This window comes from Falco peregrinus, chromosome 6 (genome assembly GCF_023634155.1).
Source record: "Falco peregrinus isolate bFalPer1 chromosome 6, bFalPer1.pri, whole genome shotgun sequence".
NCBI lineage: Eukaryota > Metazoa > Chordata > Aves > Falconiformes > Falconidae > Falco > Falco peregrinus.
The window spans coordinates 87,517,952-87,533,479 of NC_073726.1; the positions used below are offsets into that span (position 1 = coordinate 87,517,952).

At 41.8% G+C, this 15,528-nt stretch overlaps 1 protein-coding gene across 8 annotated transcripts in view; it reads right to left on the reverse strand.

The window, feature by feature from the left end:
• Positions 1–15,528, reverse strand: part of ZBTB20 (zinc finger and BTB domain containing 20) — a 519,455-nt gene that overhangs the window by 341,207 nt on the left and 162,720 nt on the right. For all 8 annotated transcript variants that reach the window (XM_055809034.1, XM_055809033.1, XM_055809032.1 and 5 more), the window contains one exon: positions 6,427–6,502. The gene's annotated coding sequence lies outside the window, so the exon portion shown is untranslated. The remainder of the gene's footprint in view (positions 1–6,426; positions 6,503–15,528) is intronic.

The following is a 15,528-nucleotide window of genomic DNA, read 5'->3' on the forward strand; positions in this document are numbered from 1 at the left end:
ATACGACGATTATGCACACACACAACAAAAGATGCTGGAGGAATTCTTTTGTCATGATGAAATACAGGACTGTTAAAACACATATTTGAAGGACAACATTCCTCATAAGACTTCTGAAGGTCCTGCAGAGCGTGCACTGGCACCAAAGCCACAGACATGTCAACAGTGGAGCTCTGTAGATGATATATTTTTTAAAAGAAATAAATAAATCCTGTTCTCTCTCGTGCCAGTGGAAACGTTGAAAAAACCAGCAATTTTGACAGAACAGATCTAAGTATCTTCTAATCTATTATCTAGATGCAGGGGGAAAAGGCAACAAGAACCACCAGATCCTCTGTAGTAAACTTCAGAGCTAGACCACTTACACTAATGAAGAAAACAGACCAGAAAGTTAGGGTAACTTACATTCATCAGACTGCCCTACATCAGACTCTGGAATTTGCAATGATTCAGCGCGAGTGTCCTCAGGGACACTGATGTAAATATAGAATAACCACAATGCCTCTCCGTGGAGTCCCTCCCATCACACACTGGTTTAGCTGAAGAATTTCATTTCAGATAGGACAAAGTAAGAGAACCACGGCTTGGAAAAGGTCAGGTCTGTGTTTTCTATTTTCCTCCTGTAGCTTAACTGATGATCTCTCTGGTCTAAGATGACTTTCCTTGCTCAGTCGTATTTGGCCCTTGTTTTATCCTGAAGTAGACCAGCAAATGTTTTGATAAACTGAGAGAAATTTTTTCTACTTTCACCGTAACATCTTCAGGTGCTAAAATGCTGAAGTGTTTTACAACTTACTGAAGTAGCGCTACTTAGGGAATCCATGCTAATATTCCCATGCCTTTTTAATACCAGTGACTCACAACCCATACTCCTTTAGATATTAAAGCAACCACAAACTGGAGAGCCGTTTTCCTATCTTCATCTACTGTGGCTGCTGTTCTGCAAAACCAACTACCCATTTGTACACTACAACTGATGCCCTTAACAGAGAGACCTACGGCAACAAACAAAGCTTCACACAAGCCCTCCGCTTCACCCCAAAACCCAAACCTTAAACATTTGCAAGAAAACAAAGAGAGAGAGCAATAGGGACGTAATCGACAGTCATTCCCAATTGTTTTTTAGTGCCAAGTTGAGAATGGGACCAATTAAAACCAGCCCAAGAACTGACAAAATTTTCAGGCTGACCGGCTGCATTTGGAAATTTGCAGTTTTGTTAAGTGAAGATATCTTTCAAGGATGTTTACATGGAAATTCAGAAAACAGAGACAATCATCAGAGAACAGAGACAATTACAAAGCTCCCCATCTCCTGAGACATTTACCTTTTTGTAGCAGGCTTTACTCCAGCCTCATTACATATTTGCTCTGATCATCAATCCTATTTGCAACTTTCAACTGTCTCCACAATCTGTGTCAAAGGCCTTTGTATCAGACAATACCTGGAGTGTCTCCATTCATCCAAATTTTTAAAACCAGTAACTGAAACAAATCAGCATTTGTGCACTGACTGGAAAGAAACCATGCAGACTCACCGTGACTGAAAATCTGTCCCTTTGGTGTCTACACAACTCCCTCCCCTGTCCTCCTCTAAAAAAAGAAGGGTCAAAGCAAAACGCTGGCAGTCCAATGAAATCTTTGAAGAGACAGTATGGTTTCGGTTATGAGAGGATGGAAAAATGAGAACCCTGGGGATCTTTTGGGAACATTAAGCTTTATTAATCAGGAATGTATTAGCCTCATACCAACATTCCCAAACGGTATGCTGAATGAGAGAAACGCCAGGGAGCAACAGAACCCATCCAGGCTGGGCTTCTGCCTCATGGTGAGTTCTAGCACACCCCAAGAGACAGTTTTCCAAGCCGTTCCTTAAAGAGGAAACCTCCCCTGCTTCCACAGTACCTACAGGTTGTGCATCCCCGCGCTTTACAGCTGATATAGTCAGAACATGGTTTTTAATATGTAACTTGGTAATTTCCACTGCTTGTTGAACTGATTTCTCTATGTCTTTCTCCCAGTGGATATGAAGAGCAATTAATCACTGTGCTCCTGATTATAACTTTTCACTCACTAGAATATTTTTTTTTCATATTCTCCTTAACATACAACAAAAGCAACACTTACAGAGGCATATAACGCCACTTAGGGCTCCTACGGATCCTCTTGCCCCTGGGCCAGATGATAATCAACCAGTTTCTGCTTTCTCAAGAATTTTAACACTAGGACTGCTTCTGCCTTGACAAACATTTTTGACCTCTCCACATTTCCACTGGGGTTCCACAGGTAGAAATCAGGGCAGAATTTATCCCCGCGAGTTTCTGGATTAATACCTTGGTATAGGAAGGGGAAAAGGCAAAATTAATTCTCTTTGTTAATGCTAACAATACCTCAGTGACAGTCAGCCCCAAGACACAGATCTTTGTTAAGAGGAAGCACGCTTCCATGCTCACGTCACATTTGCACGTCTTATCCAGCATAGCTTCTACACGTCAGTATCTTCTGCATCAAAAATACCCCCAAATCATCAGCTTAATGAACTATTGAGGCTTTACGTTTTGTCGGAGGAAGAGGAACTGGGAATTTGCAGCCCATCTTAGACATGAAATTCCAGTGAAAGAAGTAAGTTAAAGGAGGGCAGGACAGCTCTCGTATCTATGGGGAACCATGAGGACTCGTGCTGTAAAGAACACAGCAGGGTAGCGTGTTTGTTGCTTCAAAACTCTTCCTTCATTTAAAAGCACTGCTGTGATGGACGAAGCCCTTCCCAGCCCCGACATCCTGACGCTACACATGCCGCACGCACTCTGGGATGCCAGCTTACTGTGTCACATTGGCTTGGGTTCTGCCTGTTCCTTCCCTTATGCCTGCAAGCTCAATTGAACTTATGAAAATTCAAACTGTCTTCTGTCTGTTTCATACATCATCAGCAAACAATCACTAGACAAAATGAATTTGCTCTCTGTAATTTGGAGGCTACACAAACGTCTCTGCTGTATAATACAAAAAAAGGGGAAATAAAGTTTGGTATGCAAGGTTAATTCAGCATGGAGGAAAGTAGCAGAGAAACAGACGGAGAGAGAACACGAACAATAAACTACTCAACAGTGGGGAGAGTGACATGAGAAATACTTCTGTAAATTGGAGTTGGCCTTGATACCTTTGAGTGATGGAATTAAACAAAGGCACAAGTGAGTTGTGAAAGATCACCCCCATGAGTGGCTGTATCTCCATCCCTCGTGATTTGTCTACACAATATACTTATTAATAACAACAATGGTTACCAGTTCTCCTCTAAGAGCTTTGCAAACACAAACTCAGTAACGTTCACAGAGCTGTATCAGTTTGAACCAAACTGAAAAAGCGATCTGCTGAACAAGGCGCAGCGAGGTTAAATGACTTGTCCAATGCCACTCAATGAGCCAGCATCCATTAAGATGAGAGCACTGGATCTCTTGGTCAGTAATTAGATCACAAGGCTGCGTAAGGCTGAAACCTCGACAAACCTCTCTGTTCACAAAAAATAATGTGTTGTAGACTTCTTATTGGCCCTAGCTGATGGCAATGTAACTAAAACCACTGCTTTCAAATCACATCCAGTGCATCTCTCTTATAGGTTTCCAGGTTGTGTGTACAGATTTTTTTTTTCTTCCGCACACAATAACTTAATCCTATTTGGGGTTAGTTGTAAACAGCAAAGTACTTAACCACATCCTTGAAGTTAAGTAATTGAGTAGTCCCATGGACCTCAATGAATCTACTTGCCTATGAACCCACACAACTTCAGCACATAGCAAAACACAGCCAGAGTACCCAGCATAGGAAGAATCCAGCCCACAGACCTTTCCCATTTAAGAGCATGCCTGCACTGCATTTAGAAAGCTGTGTTTTTATGCGACTGCCTGCCAGAAGTTCACGTGTTGTGAATTTGTACTTTCTTCTAATGCCATCTATCAAGTCAAGCGTATTTTTATATTAGCCGAAAATTTGGCCCATCTTATATTAAACAGTTGCTTTAAGGGATATCCGTACCCTAAAACAAGTTTTCCACCCTTCAATTAAAGAAACCAAATTTAAACAACAAACCAACCAACCAACCAACCAGAAAATTACCAGAGCGTGGCTTGCCTTTCCTCCTTGCTGTTTGCAGGTTAATACAGGAAAGCCATACCGGGAAGTTCACTTTATTAAAGATCTTACAATTAGAAACACCCGATTACAGCGAACATGCATAGGAAACAAAGGAAATCCTGAAGGTGTACTTTTCTCTGTAAAGGAGGTGCCCCCATTTTTGTTGTGCCCAGTTACGTGTTACATGGACACAAGTACAGACAGAATCACATCCTCATTTTACCCCGTGTATCCATACATAAAAGTCCCTCCACCTTGTTCTTCTGTATTCCAGAGACAGGCTGTACGCCAAGGCAAGGCTACAGAACTCAGGAGCTGCTATAAGTTTACAGGTGGGGTATTTTTTTTTTTTTTTCCTTTTGGCAAAAGGAAATGACACAAGATACTCAAAGATTAGAAAACCGGACATTTTACTTCAAGGAATGGAAAGAAGAACTGGGCAGAACAGACCAGACTTGGGGAGTCGTGATCCCACGCTCTGTTCCCAGTTTGATCGCCGATTTACTTGAACCTTGAGCAAGCTGCTCAACATCTCTGCCTTGATGTGCTTGTCACCATTGATTAAAAAAAAAAAAACAACTGAAAATATTTCCTACACATGAGTTTTCTACTTGTGTATTTATGTCCCCTCCAAAGCCTAGAGTCTCATAGAACTAATCCAAGCCCATTCCAGCCAGCAACAACCATCAGGCCCATATATTGCTACCTGGTGTTCTGCCCTAGGGCTGTCCGTGCAGGACTTACTGACCATCTGGATCCTAAGGATTCAAGGAACTTGCCTTAATTCACTCCTCATTCCGCTGCTGCATTTTGGAAAGAGAATTACTTCTACTTTCCAACAAGAATTCTCCTGGTTGTTCAGACAAATCAGCAAGACAACTTTGAAATTCTGTACTCACAGATTCAGAAGCGTTCTCCCACTCTTCCCCCCAACTCTTCCCTTTAAACTGCTGCTGGACCCAGCAAATCCAGGAGTGTTTTCCACTCCGCTCGCCAGTGTAATTGCAAGGTTAACCTCTGGTGGCCAGGGAAGCTGCTCACAGTCAGGAATGATGAGCAGAAAATGTTAAATACCATTCACTGGCCACAGCCTGCAGTTAATACACAATATTTAAGCAACACAATGGCACGGCCCTTGCCAGTAATGTAAAAACACGATGGAGTAGAGCCAGAATGGCACAATCTGCCTGCCTGAGTCATGCTTGGCGCTCCGTGCTGGAAGGGGCACGCATTAGCTGCCCACAGTGTACTGTACCCCTCAGCTAGATTAAAAGAAATCATTAAAATACAACTTTAAAAAAAAAAAAAAAAGAAAGGGGGGGTGAGGGGGGAAGGAAGGGAAAAAATTCCCTTGTAATAGTTAAAATATTTTAACACTGAAGTAGAAAAGTACCACTTTGGAAGAAGGCTCTGGATTTCATTACAGGCTGCACATTTTGATCTTAAACAGGAAAACAAACCGACTTTGCTTTGTAATATTCCACAGCTTTGTCCTGTCCAACTAAAATCAATTTTTTCCTCCTATATACAAGCTCCTGGATTTTTATTCCTATATTATTTCATTAAATTCAGAGTATCTCGACCGACTATATTTTCCAATCCTCTTTTGCGTGCCTGTTGTTCAGCCACTGAAGTTCCAAATCTTAATTATTGCCCCAAATACATTAAATAAACAGATTCTAAATAAGGGTACATCAGACCGATGTACAGTCTGACTTGCATTTATGGAATAACTATGCCCTTAGAAAGAGACGCCTTTCTTTCTGAGAGACGTCAAGACATTATTTTGGCTGTTTTGTTGTATCACAGCACAGATGAATGAGGCATTTCTGCCTTCACCTACACCCCAAAGCAGCTGAACCCCCCTGTGATGTCACCAAGAAGTTGCTGGGGTTTTTTTTCTTGTATAAAGGAGGATTTATTATGACATCACAAAAAGAATAAACTGTATTTTATGCTATAATGAATCTTCTGCTACTTTCTGTTATCCCTGCACCAAAATGCAGAAACCCTCACTGACAAAGCGACAGGAACTGTAAGTCAACAAACACGGAGATGCACAATATTCCCAATAATATTCAAAACAAAGCAGAAAAGAATGATCTATTCATGTGTCTGAAATTAAAGATCTGCAAGATGTAAGTTCAGTTTTAATTTTTAAATAAAACATCCTTTGAACTTCTATAATCTCATTCAAGGGGACTCTGACCTTTATCCAAGCCCAGCTACTGTGCTAACACTTTGGATGCATATAGAGGAAAAATATGGACAAAAGGTACTGGAAAAGCTTTTACTTACAGGAATGCAGTGCAGCTTAATCTTTTTGTTTTTAAGGTGCAGTGATTTCAGCATCTACAATGTAACTTCAGGCAGTCTGAAAAGAAACAGGTTAAAATCTCTTTCAGTTATAATTGGTATTTCAGATTTAATTAAAAATTAAACTTTCATAATGTTTCACCATCCAAAGCAATGCATTATCAGTCAAGCGTAGCCTTTTTTTTTTTTTTTTTTTTTTTTGTGTGTGTGTGTTAAAAGAAGCTCTTCCCAGAGTAGTTTGCAATGAAAGAAGGGGGAAAAGGCAATTGAGAGTAGCAAAATATATTTCTACAGCAAAAGATCTCTGAATAACTTGGAAAGAAGCCTTCTGCCACTTAATTTTAACAATCAACCTTATACTAATTAAAAAAAATAAGCATCACAATTAAAGAAGACAGAAAAACACCATCACATACCAACGACTGCGAGGGGAAAAATGTTAATTTCAGCAAAACAAGGACATTACTAGGACCAGAACATACGCACCAAAAGGGAAAATATGGTTTTACATAATGCCAGCCAACAACATTTTTTTAAAAATTCGTTCTACAGCATGTAGCACTTTCAGACTGTTGCATGGAGGAGCAGAGAAAGACAAGTTCAAAAAGAGGAAAGCTGTTTTTAAAGTGTACAAGGCAAAAGGTCCCTTGCACCTTTTGTTAAGGGGTATGAAACAGCTACTCCATAAAACGGCAAGGTTTCATACTGAGTAAAATAAATGTCATTTTACTGTGCAAAACAGATGATTAAGAAGTGGTAGATGCAGACATAGCATTTGAACAGATGCAAAAAAAATATTTTTTTTTTCCAAAATGCAGTTGGAGTAACAATAAAACTCCAGGGGTTGCACCATAAATATGAGTTTAAATGTTAGACTGGAGTTTAAAACCTGTGGTTTTAATTATATCTAATTATAAAGGCTCTAGAACCAGGAGAAATGAGAACAACAAAAATTATTATTAATAAATTAAAACAATTTTGCAGTAAGTTGTCAGGATTTGGCCTCATAATAACAAACCATACAGCAACACACACAGACACATACAATGTACCAATGATTCATCAAAGGAACAAATCAGAAATTGATTAAATTTTATTTTTAAAAGGTGACAGCAGAACTTGCCTAGTTTACCCCATTCAAAGTCAAAGCCACTCTCCACCAGCAGCGTGCTGACGGAGATCTGCAAATAAATCCTAGGTGCGAATCTAATACTGATTTGGAACGTCCCACAGGCTGGGGGCAATTCCTAAGTGAAATTATTTCTTTGTTCTCCCCTAAGGAAAAAAAATTAACCCCGTTCTTCAGCCCTCAGAGTTACATGAGCCTTCCCAATCCTTCCCCACAGATGTTCAGTAAGAACCGCGCTGCATCAGACGAGACAGTCACACAGACACGTCCCCACACACGCGTACGCCACAAACAGGAGCGAGCTCAGCACCTTATTTTTAGGTTTAACTTTTCCACCCTCTCAAGATCAGAGCTATGGAAAAGCAGGAGGCAAAGGAGAGAGAGAGCAGGGAAGGGGACAGCACAGCAAGAATTATCAAATCTTACGCAGAACCAATTCTGGAGCATTCGAATGAAGGAAGAGGAGCCCCCTGGCAGAGGCACTGGGATGCTGCTGCCACCAGATAACCTTTATAGGCTGGGATGAAATTTTTCTTAAAGCAACCATTTCAGAAACGGGTTTCTCATCCTTTAGACAATCTTTCTATCAAATAACTCTCCTTCTTTCTACTGATTGGCATCTAGTAAGATAGACAGAGGAGCAGTGGAGAAATCCAGGCAAAAGGATGGTAAGTCCATCAGAAGTAAGCAACAGCAAAACTGCCAGGTAAGTGGTAACAGCTTCAGCCTCTGAACTGCCATTTCTTTCCCTTCCTTCCCTTCCAAATTTACCCCTTTTCTATCATCTTCAGGGCTGTAGCACTGGCTGGCTGGCAGGGAAGGAGAGAGGCAGTGGTATTTGCAATCCAAAGCTATTTCTTTTAATGAATGCAATGAAAAACTGACCTCAACTGAGAAAACAAAGAGCATTCACTGAGGGTGAAATGTATCCCCGTACAGAGAGCCAGCGCACAGGCTGCGCCGCTGAAGCCCTATTCCGATGACCTAAATAGGAATAAATTGGTGCACGGACTTCATGGCAGTGAATTTTGTCCAAAAAACCCCCACTTTTTTTGTACAGAACGAGGAAGCGTTTAGCCCTCTCCTATCAAAGCACAAAGGTACAGCACCCTCTCTCCGTGCTGGGCGCCATCCTGACGACTGCTCTTTGGTGAATTTTCCTAGCAGTTTGAACCCAAGCACATTCTCCTGCTTGGAAAGGAGAAGGGGGAATTGCAACATCTAGCATTAGTGTGCAAGCTCAGCACCAGGGCACAGTGCCGGCAGATAGAGCGGCCCCTTTCCGCAAGGCGGGGGCAACCGGCACAAGCTACAACCCACCCATTAGAAGAGATGGAGCCTCAGAAACAGCTTAGAGCGTGTTCACTGCCGCCTTGAAAAAACTTCAAATAAATAACCGTAGTTAACAGAACACCTGATATACGACACGCACAGCCAGAGCATCTTCAAGAGCTATTTCGGCTACAAGCTGGAGTTAAACCAAGAGCAAAACCTACAGAAAACCTCATTAGACTCAGAATACCAATCCCTGCCACTTTAGTAATATCTTCCTTTTACAAATCGAGAAACCTGTGACCTCGAGATGAAATGACTGACAGGTGTGTACGAGCAAGAGGTAGAAATGGAGGCAGCATCTTAAGCAGGACCCCGCGTTCCTGTGCACAGGTGAGCACGCTGTGGGGCAGGAGACTGTTCTCCGAAAGGACTGCCCTAATCCGACGGGGAAAGCAAAGACAGGGCTCAAGAACAGCCTGTGAACTTCTGCTTGAGAGAGGCTCAAGAGCTGGAATTGCAAGAATGAGGAGTATGTCAGGTCAGGAATGAGGTACACGAGTAGAGTCTTAACAGGAGAGCAAGTGTCAGCTCTCAGTGAAGGCTTTAAAAACAAATATCAGAAGGTAAACATGTTTCACTTTGCTTTCTCATGATTCTTGCTTGCCAGAAAGTTTATGCAGAGCCTGAAAACTGTGATAGCACAGCTACTGGCTGTACAATGACTGAAGTTCATTACCAATATTCCATGACTTGTATGGCACCTGACCATACTGCGCTGAACATGTTTTTGGTCTAGCCCCCCACTTTCAAAAGAACCACGTTCATTCCATCTAAAAACTGAAGAGAAGAAATAAAGTAACATTTGTCATTGGAAAACATTTCAGAAGATATCAGCTGTCTGCAATCACTTAGCACTAAGAAAGTTCCATATCTGTAAGGGTTCGGTTTTCCTTGAATACCTGAAGTCGGCTGGAGCAGGTTAATGAGAATCCTATTCAGTTCATTAGTTATGAGGAGAGGGAAGGCTAGGAGAGAATATAGCACAACATTCATTGATACCTTTTGAATTTTCTACACAAAATGTACAACGTCAGTCAACTGATCTTATTCAAAGTACTTGCTCATATCATTGCTCTCACTCCTGGAACTGCAAATCCATGGATGAAGCAACTGCCACAAATAAATATTCACAGAGAGTAAAATACTGATGTTCTAACTCAGGACAAAACTAATCAGTAATATTAACAAAGACTTCTTCAACAACCAGGGAAAAGGGGGGAAACCAACCCCTAAAAACCCCACCAACAAAAAAATGAAAAAAATCAAGCCCATTACTTTCAAGAGAATTTTCAAATAAGCTCAGTGGCCAGTCAAGAGGCCTCATTCCAACTTCAGAATCCAAGTAATGACTTAGGATATGGCCCAGATTCCTTTCTGGCATTTTAAGTTTGAAAACATTAGCAGAGTGATGGACTAATTGTGTCACAGAAATCAGAGAGGGAGGTCGATGCTGTACAGGCTCCTCATCTAACAACAAAGCAGCAAACTTTGAAATTGGAACCAGCACAGACACATCAGCACAATGCTCTGTCTAGGCTCATCAGTAATGCAAAAGAACAAATCTTATTAACATAGATATAGCATTACACTACTGCTTTTTTAAGGTGAACGCACTTTAGTTGGTATTAGTTCTCTATAAACAGGTTTATTTAGTCACCATTCTCTTGTCTTGAAGAGACAGAATTAAAAAAAAAAAAAAAAAAAAGAAAGTAATGCCTGTGCTTAAAGAATCCTCCCCAAAAGGAATGTTTTCCTGAATTGAAGATTTTTATACACTTTCAAAAGTACACAGGAGTTTTGGTCATTTCCAGTCGTGTTTGAACTCATGGCTGTTTGTATGGTACGGCAGCGCTGACCCGGGCTTCTTCCTGGCCCTAGGGACTGGGACTCAAACTGGGGTCACCGGGCTGCTGATGGGAAAACCTGGGGTTGTTTTTTTTTTTTTGCTTTAGTAGAACAGGAGCAGAGGACAACCTACAGCACTGTGCTGGGACAAAGGGTTCCTGCCGCTGCAGGAACAGACAACAGCAGACCGAAGGTCTCTTTGTCAAAAAGGTAAATCTCCACCTGTTATTAGTTCACTGCAAGGCTGGGTACCCACAGAGATTTCATCCTCCTTACGGTATTCGTCTTTGGAGTTTACATTCCCCAGTGAAGTCTGTATCCACTACAAATTTTAATTTCCAAACCATGGCTGTTTCAGCTAGAAAAGCATTTTAATTAGGAAAAAGGTGTATTTTTGGCTACTTTTCACACACCTCCCACACCCCCAATAGTGTTTGAACTATTTTCGTTCAAGTATGAAAAATACTGCCTTTGGGCAAAGACTAACACTCCATGAAATCTGGGTTTCAGAAAGTTAGAGACACTCAACTGAATAAAAGCCATCATGCATAATCCACCCTAATGGTCACTTCCAAACAGGTGCCGGATGCAATTTCACCGCAAGGACCCTGATAGCTGTTAAACATGTTGGACCTCTCGGCAGCACCGTTCACCCCTCTCATTTATTCCTACTGCCAACCAAGTAAGCAACAAGCACTTGAGAAGCCCAGCTGTGAACGCACATTAGAAGCTGAACTTCTCCACCTGCTGAAGAGTTAGTCTATCACTGCACTTAAGACCTGACCTGGACTCCTAAAGTGCAGTTTAACTGGTAGTTCTGCTATAGCCAGGTGGGACCCAGCATCCTTCTAAACACCTCTTGAAGCTTTCCTCCTACGCGGGGGTGACGATGGTAATCAAGCTGGCTGCTGAAAACCATGATATTCCCCATTCCAACTGTTTTCTTGCACAAGCTGTCCCTAGATCCTGTTTATGTTCCCAAGGAACAGGAACAGCGACAGCATGCAGCTTTCACGAGGCCTTGCCCAAACAAGTCTTTCTGTAAAGATACGGCTTTTTTGTGAAGCAGCTCTGACGCTGATATTCTTCGAGCATCTCTTGGAATACAGCTTGAGGACTTTGCTTATGCCCTTTACAAGTTATTGTAGCACATAACCTTCTCCCACTTCTTTTCAAGGTTCACAACGCTTTGATCTTCCCAGCCTCACCGCTCCTGGTGAATGGTATCATCTCCCATGGCTCAAATTATCTTTAGCGCATAAAATGGTAATACCTGTTAAGAAGCAGGCTCTATCACATAATCGCAGCAGAACCATCCCATTTATTCCGGTTTAACACAGAAACTTACATCAATAAATGCTTCGTTGCGATGGGTATTTCAGTGCAGTGACAAACTGTGTGGATAGAGGAAACGTGGCGGACATAATTTGTTTGGATATTAGCGAGGCTTCTGACACAGCACCACATAGGAAGCTCATAGAGAGGCTGGAGAATTATGGTCTGGATAATAATACAATAAGGTGGATAAAACTGTCTGACAGACAGGAAGCAATGAGTTATTAATCAATGGTATTAGATAAGAACAGAAAGAAGAACGTACTCTGATGCCAAGCAATAGGTGCTAGGAAAATTATCATTAAACAGAATCATTAAGGACGAGAAAGGGAATGTAAATATTGACAGCATCCAAAACTGATGTTTCAGAAATAAGAAGTGTTATCAAACGTGAAAGGAATCAAAATTCTAAGATCCAAAAAAAATGGAGATGTGCGTGAGCCAAAATAATGTGTTATTTAATGTATCTCCAAAATGTAAAAAAATGTTATAAAAAACCCCTGCTACACAATTTGGTTTTGAACTCAGAAATACAAGGTTTTCACTGTGTAAGCATATGACTCTGTCATGTTACTCTGCAACCAACACGGTTGCTGTGAAACTGGCTCCCCTGCAAAGCAAAGTGCAATAAGAACTGCAGTTACTGTGGCCAGGGAAGATCTATTGGCTTATTATCTTAAGAGTAAGGATATTACTTCTGATAATTAAAGTATTTAAAGTCATCACATTCAACACCCTTAAATTCTCCTTTGGAAACAGGATCCTCCTGCAGTTGTGGTCCTGAATTTCCACTGCCCCGCGCAGTTTACAGCCGTTCCGTTGCTGGCGCTCTCTCTCACACAGGAGATGAACATCTCCCCCCCGAGATGCTGTGCACGGGTACCACCTGCAGTGTGACGGGCACCGCCCCCCCCTCGTGTCCCCTACAGGTCTGCCCCACAGAAGTTCAGTCTGACCCCTACCTATGAAGGGGCAAGATCTGGGATGACAGGCGATATACTGAGGTGAAATGAAAAGCCACACGGCAGCACACATATATTTCACAGGACATGTGGCAGAGAAGATCAAAGTGGTAAATCTTTGTTTAGAATTTTAAATATCCTTCAGCGTTGAGCAATTAAATATGGCAGTGGAGTATTTCAGAGAGAAACCCAGCAATACCAGCAAGACATGAAGTTCACTATATCCTGCCTCTTTCCATTTTACTAATCCTGGAACTCTTCCTTTCCTCATACGGAGGAACAGGTCCCCAGGCACCACAGCCTCAGCTTATCCAGCTGCTCCAACAATAAGGACAAAATAACTTTTCTTGTCCTCCACCTTGTAGACAGCAGAAGCAAGCTGAAGAAGTGAGCATTGGCTGCAGATTTTCAACCCTAAGAAAGTTGTCACAACTCTTACTCTTGACTTACTGTGACTGGTCCATTGCCTTGTGCTCTGACATCAGCAGACCCAGCTCCTTTTTGAGATCCATCATCTATATTTTTGGGACCTTTGATCTTCTGCCAGGATGTACAAGACTCTACCCTCAGGCAGCAGCCCAACCCCACCTCCCTGACCAGCACCTCCATCCCTCTGCCCACAGGGTAAGAGCCTGCCCTCCCTTGCTCACACGCAGCGCTTCCATTCCCCCTCCTCTGCCGCAGAGAGGTGGGATTAGGCTGAAGGTCTGACACTCCTCTCACACGAGAAAGACGAGGAGGGAAGCGGCACCAGCACAGAGGCATGAATTTGCGGTTCTAGTTGATGCCAGAGGAGTGGAAAGAACAAGGGGTGGCAGCAACACCTGCTGCAGGTCTCCAGAGCACCATCAACAGCCAAGTGTGGCTTCTGGGGCCCTGAACATGTTAGATGGACAGGAGGTCCATCACTGCTTTGCTACCCTAAGCAACCAACTACTTTGTCCACATAAAGTAGTTTTTAAAGGAGCTTTCTGCCCCCTTCCTTTGGAACTTCCCTCTACAGGGCTACCAAGGGGCTTGGGAGGAACTTGGGATTTTGACACAGGAGAAGGAGCACGCTACCTTTTAACAGAAAGTACAGCTAATAGAAAGTGGCATCAGGACTACCAGCCAAGTGTGGACTTCTTATCAGCAGGTGCACCTCAGGTGATATCAGGACTCTCCCAGATTATGCACGCACCGAGCGTATCCCACCGTGTGCAGAAGCACAAATCCATGCACTCTTCCACTTAGGCATGTTCTTTATTCTTTTGCCAGCAGGCCATTAACCTGAAGTCCAAAACCAGCTTCATCTTGCACAATGCCGTGCCCAAACCATGCCCAGACGTTTCACATTATTTCAGTTTATGTAACCGCCACATTAAGCTCCCGGCCCAAGGAGGATACTGAACAATATCTCATTGTAAAGGCTATTGAGATTCAATATTACAGGGACAATGCTACCAACCCCCCCTCAACTTCATTAATCTCAAAAATCATTGGAAATTTAATACCAGAGGACTTTGAGACCTTTGGACTGTATTGTAAATCTGCTGCTTAAACTTTTAATGTAGTATCAATGCAAGCTTTCACATATTTCCCAGTAACATTCATATACATATAACTCTTGTTTAATTAGACATCACCCTACAAGAAGTGAAAATCAGACCAAGCTGGAACTATACAAAATTCAGGGAAGCTCAGTTCCTGCACTATGATTTGGCAATGCTTTATTGCAATTATTTCCCCCCCCCCCCTCGGAAACAATACAGAAGAAGAGACTATATCAGCAGTGATTCAAACTGATCACTGTGTCAGCACAGGAAATAATATTTTGGGGAAAAAAAAGAAAAAAAAAAAAAGGAGAAAACAGTCTTCCATTTACTTTCAATATTAGCAAAAACAACAAAAAGCTTTTTTTATATTTCTAGTCACATCCTGCAAAATCTCGCTAATAAAGCAATAGCATAATTATGAGATAAGTTAAAATGGATTTTTAAAAAGAATGGCTACTTTTGCTGGAGACAAAGCGTATCTAAGTACGTTGCAGGACTGGATTCAGAGACCTCAGCATCTTTTCAGCCTAGTCCAATACACGTTATGTTTGTAGTTATTCCAGGGACCCTGATCTATAGTGTATACACCCCTAAATCTATGCAATATTTATCTCTGCTTCAAATACGTAAGATGAAGAGTACACGAGGTATGAGCTCAGGGCTTCTGCAATGACTGAACCATTCAATGTGCCAAGACTAGAATTCACTGTCTCCATTTGCACCAAAAAAACCCCAAACTCCCCTAAGATACAATGAAGTATTATTATTAGAAAAGTAAGATTATGGAACAGGTTGAATACCCAATTTATATTTTTAAAAAAAGGTAAGATCGAATGCACCCCCCTGGTGGTGAACCAAACTACAGAACTGAAACTGGTATATAATTTTTTAGCAGTAAAAGTATTCTAACAAAGATCTATGTACAGCAAAATACAAAATCAAG